Consider the following 8233-nt stretch of genomic DNA (forward strand, 5'->3'; position numbering starts at 1 on the left):
TGAAAGTAGTTTTTCACTTTGTTGTTAATGAATATGAGTAGAGACAGCAATAATTTTTCCTAAGAAAATGATAGATTTTTGCTAAGGAAAGGACAGTAATAGTAAAAAAATGACTAAGTATATGAATACACTAAACGTATTTCACAGTAATTTTGAAAATTGCTTACTAGATATACACGAACTTCACTCAGGAAATATGACTTTTACATTTAATTGGCTGAGATGAATGATTAACATAAAGTACAGAGAAGCAGGAAACAATTTCCATTTTCTGAGTGATTCCATGTAAATATGCGACAATTTTGAGCAGTAAAAATTAAATTTCTGAAAACGTGAGCAAGAAAATTTTTTTTTAAGCAGAACAGTTCCTTATTTTTATATCAAAAGTGAAAATTTTGGAACTAACTGACACAGATGTAGTTTGTGTTACAGTAATCTGTGGTTATGTGTTGAATGGACATTCATTATCTTGTACAATGTAAAGAACTAGGTTGAGTTTTTTCTTACAGTTGTAAGTGTAATCAATGTTAGTGTACTAATGCAGGCTTTTGTTTGTTCTGTTTTTCGTGTATGTTGACATGGACGACCTACCTGAAGAGAGTAGGATAGACGCTGGTACAACCAGTTGTATCTTTTAAGCTGTGGTTGCCTCTGGTACAGCCAGCTGAACGTATTATTGTTGCAGTGGAAATGGTAGCTATAAGAAGTTTAAGTGAGAGAGACACCAGTGATAAGAAGAGCTGTGATTTGTTCATTGTGGATGTAATGTTTTATTTCTACAATTTTAGTAAGACAATGGAAAGAACTTGAATGTCAGTTTTGAAGATGATTCATTAATTTGTATATGCGTCAGTGAATTCAACACTACATCTTGTACTGTAAGGTGTGTGTAAAGGCTCTCAAAAACATTTATGCTTTATGTATTTCTTTATATTATTACTGTGTGGCCAGCCAGGGTTTTTAGGGATTTTCTGTTTGGGTGTAATTTATAAAAAAAGTTTTTAGTAACACATTTTGAATGTTATTTATCTTTAACTGTTGGTTAATGGACCATTGGAGTTGCAGATTAACGATTTTCTGTAACTCTCAGGTCAGTTCAATGGGAATAGGGGTGATAAGACAGAGCAACTTAAGTACCGAGCCTCATCTGCTACTTTTTTCGGCCTCCCAAGATTTTATACATTTTTTCTAAACTATGATAATGACAATACAATAGTGCACCTAGCACCCAGTGAGCGCATAGTAACTTCAGTTTCATAAATAAGCTTATTCTCATTAAATTTCGTTGCTCATTACATACTGCTTGCAATGGTCTAATTAGTTAACTCAGAAATTTAGTTACTAAAGAAATATTAGTATTTGAAAAGGTTAATATGGTACATCCATAAATGTTTAGTGAGCAGTAGGCAACAATATTTCGGAATATTAACGCCTATCATTTGAAAACATGTGTCTATAACTTTTCTGTAGGGTATCTGAAGTTCTCTGAAACTAATTATCTTCAGAATTAATTAACATTAAAGCTGTAGACCCTTGCTGATATCAGTTACATCAGTTACATTCTGAACTTTTCCTTATAATTTTGTTGGTGTATTTTTTGTGTGCCAGTTGATATGTACCATTTGTTAATTAACTCACTATTTGGAAAGTTTAGTATTTGTTTTACTTAAGATTGCTGCCGTCAATTCTGCGTAGTGTAAGACATATTGTTCGTAGGCGAAACTGTATGTATACCTGGCACATCTGAGGTCGCACAGTCTCTGTGCTGACAGTGAAATGAGCAACACCTGTATATCTTGTGCCATAGTCCGATAACTAACAATCTGAAATAGTCGCACGTATTGCGTACAGTTCGTTTTCTTGACTTGTGGGCCTAAAAAGTGACTTCTGTGGCAATAATCATCAATTAATGAGAGTGAGAACGTATCACAGGAACCATTAATTCTTATAACCAATGACTGGTTAGCAGGGCGGTATTGACGGACTTACTGATTATCTTTGTGATCTATCTTCTTTCAAGCTCCTTAAATATGAGGAAAGTGATATGGTGAACTGATATGGTAAATTTTTTTCACATGTCAGTCCCTTTTATCCACTAGACTGTGTTGTGTGATTATTCCACAAGGAGAATTTAACAATCTATGAACGCGTGTGATGGGTAACAATCTGCTTCTCTTAATTCGAACTGTATGTGAGACCGAAAGCTGGTCATATCAATAAATATTTTCCCAAGAGTGTAGTTAAAGTGTTTTGAATCTACCGTTGGTGTCGACAATACTATTACAATAGACTATTAATAGAACTAACATCTTTCAACCAGTTTTGGAGCCAGCTCAGCTACCAAGGAAAACTGTAGAGGTTTATGCAAAAGGAAGCAGGTATGTTCCAAACGTTTCGTGCTCTTTGCAGCTTCTGCCACGTAGGTATCTACCAATGTTTAACGCTGCAGCGAACGGTCGTGGAGTGCGCAATGAACAGGTGCATTTGTTTCTTTGTTTTTGTGGTGTACTACGAATAAGTACTGCATGAGAGGAAAAACCTTTGATGTAAATACGTGTTTTCACGAAACCTGTCTCTACCGCGCGTCGTTTGCAGCGGAGCAGACACTCGGTACGAAGGGCAGACAATGAGCTTTGGGGGTGCTGCAAGAACTCTGTTCCCCTCTAATCGACGCGGCTGTCATGATGCTCTGCATGCTCCCCTCTTCCCAAGGAACGAAAAAGGTGCTATAACTTTATTTTGTCTGACATTATTAATTTTGGAAATATAGCTCAAAATGTAATACTTTTTAAACGTTTCGTTTCTGTTTCACTGACTGGTGCCCCATGAATGGCTTTGTTCTTAATGACGAATTCCAGTCAAAATGTACGAGTAAGTTTTATATGTGAAAATACGAGGCCATGCATGAATGGCATGGCATTGTAAAAATGTTGCTTCAGCGACTGCAATTTTCGCACAGGTTGGCGAAATCTCTGGAGCCATCCCTGGCACTGTGTGTGCTAAGATGTTTCTTTCACGAGTATACGAATCACTTTTTACAACAAACTGTAGGTTTAGAAGCTAGACGTATTACAAATATGTATTGTGATGGCTTAGCCTCTGGCTCCCTAGATTGGAAGTTGGCTGTGGCTAGTCATTCTCAAAAATACTCCATCATGGCAAATAAAAATCATTAATTTACCGACAAGTATCCTTTGCGTCACTGAATAAATACGACAGGAAATATATAAGGAGCGAAATGACTTTACAATAAAGGCAGGTAGCATGAAATAATATATTTAATTCTCCTGTACATACACTTGCACCGAATTGAAGTTTCCACAACCTTAGTGCAATAAACAAGTGTGTCACAAAATTTATTTCACATATGCAGAATCATCTGTTACATGAAATTCCAGCGTGAGAGCAATAAAGGAGACTGAACGTAGTGTCACTCAAAGTTTCTGTGTCAGAGCAATCTTACAAATATATCTGGAGCGACATTTTCTGCTTTTATTTTCTGGAGTTATTTTTGTACGTAGTATTCATTCATCCTTAACAAATGAAGGTATAATGAAGCCTACGTATAATCATCCGCTAACTATAAAGTACAGCTTCCGATCGCGATTACTTACTAAGAAACAATGCTTTGGGAACATGCGGGGCAGACACTTTTAATAGTGAAGTGTTTGTCTTTGGTTAAAGCGTTAACAAACGGGTGTGAACCGAGGTCATGTGACAATTCCACGTTGATGTTAAAGACATGTGAAGACGTTAAGATTTCACTTGAGATATTTCTAGTTTAACAAGCAAGCAACTACAGAGACTCAAAACTGTTCATTCACACAGTCACCACTCGGCTACTGACATATATGTTTCCCTTTCGTACAAAAAATAAAATGGTTTCTCCACTTCATATAAATTTTTACTTTTCAGTACATCAACTGGACTCCATCAAGTATCCATGTGTTCCACTTCAACCCCACTATAACAATCTGGATCATTTTGATTTAATAGTAACTCCAGTTCAAAATTGTTGTTTTGCCGTTCTGTTGGCTTCTAGAATTTCTTGATCTCTACATTAAGGAATGCCCTCGTCTCTTTGTCAGGTCAGATGCTGGCGCTGTGATCAGTGATGGGGTGCCAAACGCTCCTCTTTCAGCTCTAGACTATGTCCGAGGTTTACCTGAGTTTGTCAGGTTTTAGGCACCAGTGTGATGGTTCATTCTTTACAAATTCGCCACTTCCCTTTATTTTGTTGGAAAGCGAACAGTTATTAAGCGCCCAATGGCTTTTCATCTCTTCTATGAAATTTCAGACAGATTTTTTATAAGTACTTACCAGTCAGCGAATTGTGCTAATCTGGAATATATTACAAGGTCTCCGTTCACATCACTTCCAAGCAACGCCAGTACATCAAAGTGGAATTGTCAATTACTGACATATTATGATGAAGTCTAGTTTATACCCTTATTTAGTATGGCATCTGGAAGTTATACCTGCATGCATTTGTATTTTATCATTACTATTTGTTTTGACACACCATCTAGTTTCTCAGACTGTGGCACGATGTATCAGATTGCACGCATCACTTAATGTGAGGTATAATAGTGCTTCCTAAATAACTACCGAAGAAAATGCTTCTAGAAGAACGTAGAACTATTACTACCATGTCATTACTGTGTCACTGAATAACTTATCAGTGAGTACAGCGCAAAATTAGTTTCTACTTCACTTTCGAACTTCAGTCCACTGCTTGAGTCATTGTTTAGGAATAATTCCAGCCTTTCACTTGCCGGAAGTAGACTAGCAGTCCTTTTTTTACTAGAATCTATGACCTAAGCGCCCAATGTGTCCCTGACTAGACGATTTCCCGAGGTATGTATAAACTGTAATTTATACTCTTCATTCGCTGGCTTTATTTATTTGTTCTTAAGTTATATATTTTGTGCCTCTTTATTAGGACGAATATCCAATACTGAGAACTGACAAATGTTATCCTGATGTGAAGCCATAGGAGACACAAATTCAGATAGCATGAAGAAAGCTTCTCGTCATCTTAAGAGCAGAAAAATTGTAGAGTATTCGCTCGCAGGAGACTAAATTGCTTCGAAACCCTGACACTCCGACAGAACGCAGAAATGGTAGAGTTGTTATAAACTCTCAGAACTCTTCGACATTTAAAATTAATGAAGCTAATAGAAAGCTACAGATTCTTGGAAAAGCATTCGACTGGATTAAGTGCTCGAGCAGTGTTGTTTTGCTGTTGAGAAATTCTCGCCTTCCGATCATCTTCTCAATTGGTTCAATTCAGAGAAAGTCAGGTACTTTGACGAGTCCTTCTGTTTTTTGGATATAACATCTCGCCTCTCTCTTTAATAAGGTGTTGTTTTAAGGGCATGGCTGATCATTAATCTGAAGGTTAATACTAATGGCCTTTGATGAATACTGTGACTCTGCTGCTCCTGGTTTGCTAAGAAACTCCTGTTCTTGTGATGCGGACGGACAATGAATATTCTGTTGAAAGAAGAAAGAAAGGCGGAGTACTTTGTCCATGACAACTAAATCCAATATTCTAATTGCATGGCACAGAATTCCATTCTGAATGTCAGTCTTTTCAATAGGCAATCCCATTTGTTTCTTGTAAAGAAATAAGTACTATAAGTGAAACGACAACGTGACACACCGCAATTGTATCACGTTCAGAATGTGCTTAAAAAGTGTACCTGCAAGTACAGACGTTATCTGAAACATACATACTGCTAAAGAATTCTTACTTAGTTATTTTATGACATGGTAAATTTTCCTACATCGAAATCTAAAGTTGTTATTTCGATTTTTCTGCATTTATAAATACAGAACTACTGCACATTCATCCACTCCTCCAGTTCAGGGCGTGTTTTACCCGCAGACAGGTGAAAGAAAGCCAAAAAACTGTTTCTGGGTGAAACATTGCTTCATTGTGTGAATGTAACTGGCAACACATGAATATGAGAGGTGAGTGCCACTTTAGAACGAGATGCTTAAAGTTCTTGTCTATGGGTATGGTTAACATCGGTACAATTAGGTGCATCTGCTGAGTGCATTCTGTACAAAAGTACTGAAGTCGTGGGAACAACGATACCAGCGCAAATGTATTTGGATGGCATTACATGTAGCCAAGTCATTGATGACTTACCCGTTCGCCACAACAAGTGAGATGTTAACTTTCAGTTAAATGTTCCTGTAGTGTGATGTTACAGATGTCGAATAAATTACAAGACTGAAGATAGATTTGATAGCAGCGTAGGGTCAACCAAATGCTGCAAACCATTACTAGGATCGTGATCTCACTTAACATCGCTGGGATGTCGAGCTAGCACAACAGCGAGACTGGCTGAAAAACTCAAAGCTAGCTTTTGGCGTCATACCATTCTTACATTCTGTATTTTTCGTGTGACGTATGAGTATAGCTAAAGCAAGACTCCCTGAAGATTATGCAGTCGGTCGTTTCCGAATTTTCATAGCCGAAAGGAGAGTGAGAAATGGACAAATGTGGCAATAAACTGACGAACGTGAATTCTAATTTTGTACAAAAATACTTCATTGCTTGAATGAAATCCTGGTATTTCAGAAAAACTAATCATTTATTTGAGGGAAAACGAATGTATCACGAAAAACTATGGCTAGTTATGTAAGTAAACTATCAAAAGAGTCATCTCTTCACTTCCTAAGTACTTAGCGCAGAAAAAGTTACGGTAGTGTATATTTAACAGATAAAAAGACTTCATTCGAATCAAGAACTAAATTTAGTACATTTTGAGACCAGGAGACGATAGGAAAGTAAACGAGGTGTGAAAATGTTCAGCTCTTAAAGGTGTAGCTATTTGCATGGTTTAATATTTGATTTTTAAAGTGGTTTCCTTCCAATGAAGTGCTAAATTTAGTCCATTTAAAGAACACCAGACACTGGGAAGAAAAATGAGAAGTAAAAAAGTTTATATTTTCAGCACAAAAATTATAGAGATGTTATATTTAACTCTCAAAATGGTTCCCTTCGAGACAAATACTAAATTCATAACACTTCGAGAACAGAAAACCTTGGACAGCAAATGAGATCATACTCTCCGAGCAAAACTTGAAAACTAATAATTTTTTAGAAAACAGTCAACTTCTTTCTGAAATAATTTGCCCGAAAGTAAGAAACGAAGTAAATTAGAGAAATATGATGCTCGGAAACATGTACACCAAATGAGGTGCACAAAAACTTCTTTAATCTGATTTACTTCCCACTTCAGACAAATAATTTCACCAAACAAATGACCGAGTGTTATTTTAAATTCGTTCATCAGTTTTGTGACTGATTTGCTGCAGCCAGCAACAACTTCCAAACATGAACTAATCTTGTCATGTGAGAACAGGGCTTACAACCAGCGTCCGCTATTTTTGACTGGATTAGCTGTAGGCTCTGTCATCCTCTACGGTGTTTTGGCTTCAACGTCTCCATTAGACACTATAGCAGCTATTCTCTGAAACCTTAGTACAAATTCTGTCACGTTGTGCCTTCTTCTACTTAATGGTGGTGGTGGCGGTTAGTGTTTAACGTCCCGTCGACAACGAGGTCATTAGAGACGGAGCGCAAGCTCGGGTTAGGGAAGGATTGGGGAGGATATCGGCCGTGCCCTTTCAATGGAACCATCCCGGCATTTGCCTGAAACGATTTAGGGAAATCACGGAAAACCTAAATCAGGATGGCCGGAGACGGGATTGAACCGTCGTCCTCCCGAATGCGAGTCCAGTGTGCTAACCACTGCGCCACCTAGCTCGGTGTTCTTCTACTTAGTGATCTACCTATTACTGTATACTGTGGCTTTGAGATAAGCATCCTCATTTCTTATACTATCAGTCCACTAAATTCTAAGCAGTCTTCTATTTCGTCACATGCCAAAAGCATTTAGGTTTCTCATTGCCTATGATTCACATCTAGACATTGTACGGCACCAGGATCATCGTTGTGTAGTGAAGACCACTGCTTGATATTAGCAGATCTCTTTTGAAGAATAGCGCTCTCCTGCTAGTTAGTACCATCTATGATAGTAATGATAGTACTTCTGCTGCTGCTAGTGAATACACATTGCTTATCTCTGTCAGCATGCCGTGCCCAGTGGTTTATGCATTCCATGTAATACGCCCTGTAATTGTTACTCACTTTCACAGAGCCTATAAAGAGAATCTTATATCCTTTCACCCTGATCTCTACTTCCATTCGTGAGAC

General features: G+C 37.6%; 1 non-coding gene across 1 annotated transcript; it reads right to left on the reverse strand.

Annotated features, from left to right (window-relative positions):
- Positions 1-7710: 7710 nt before the first annotated feature.
- Trnaa-cgc lies at positions 7711-7783 on the reverse strand. Its single transcript has one exon. It is a non-coding gene; the product is annotated as a tRNA-Ala (tRNA).
- Positions 7784-8233: the final 450 nt, after the last annotated feature.

Source organism: Schistocerca piceifrons, chromosome 6 (genome assembly GCF_021461385.2).
Source record: "Schistocerca piceifrons isolate TAMUIC-IGC-003096 chromosome 6, iqSchPice1.1, whole genome shotgun sequence".
Classification (NCBI taxonomy): domain Eukaryota; kingdom Metazoa; phylum Arthropoda; class Insecta; order Orthoptera; family Acrididae; genus Schistocerca; species Schistocerca piceifrons.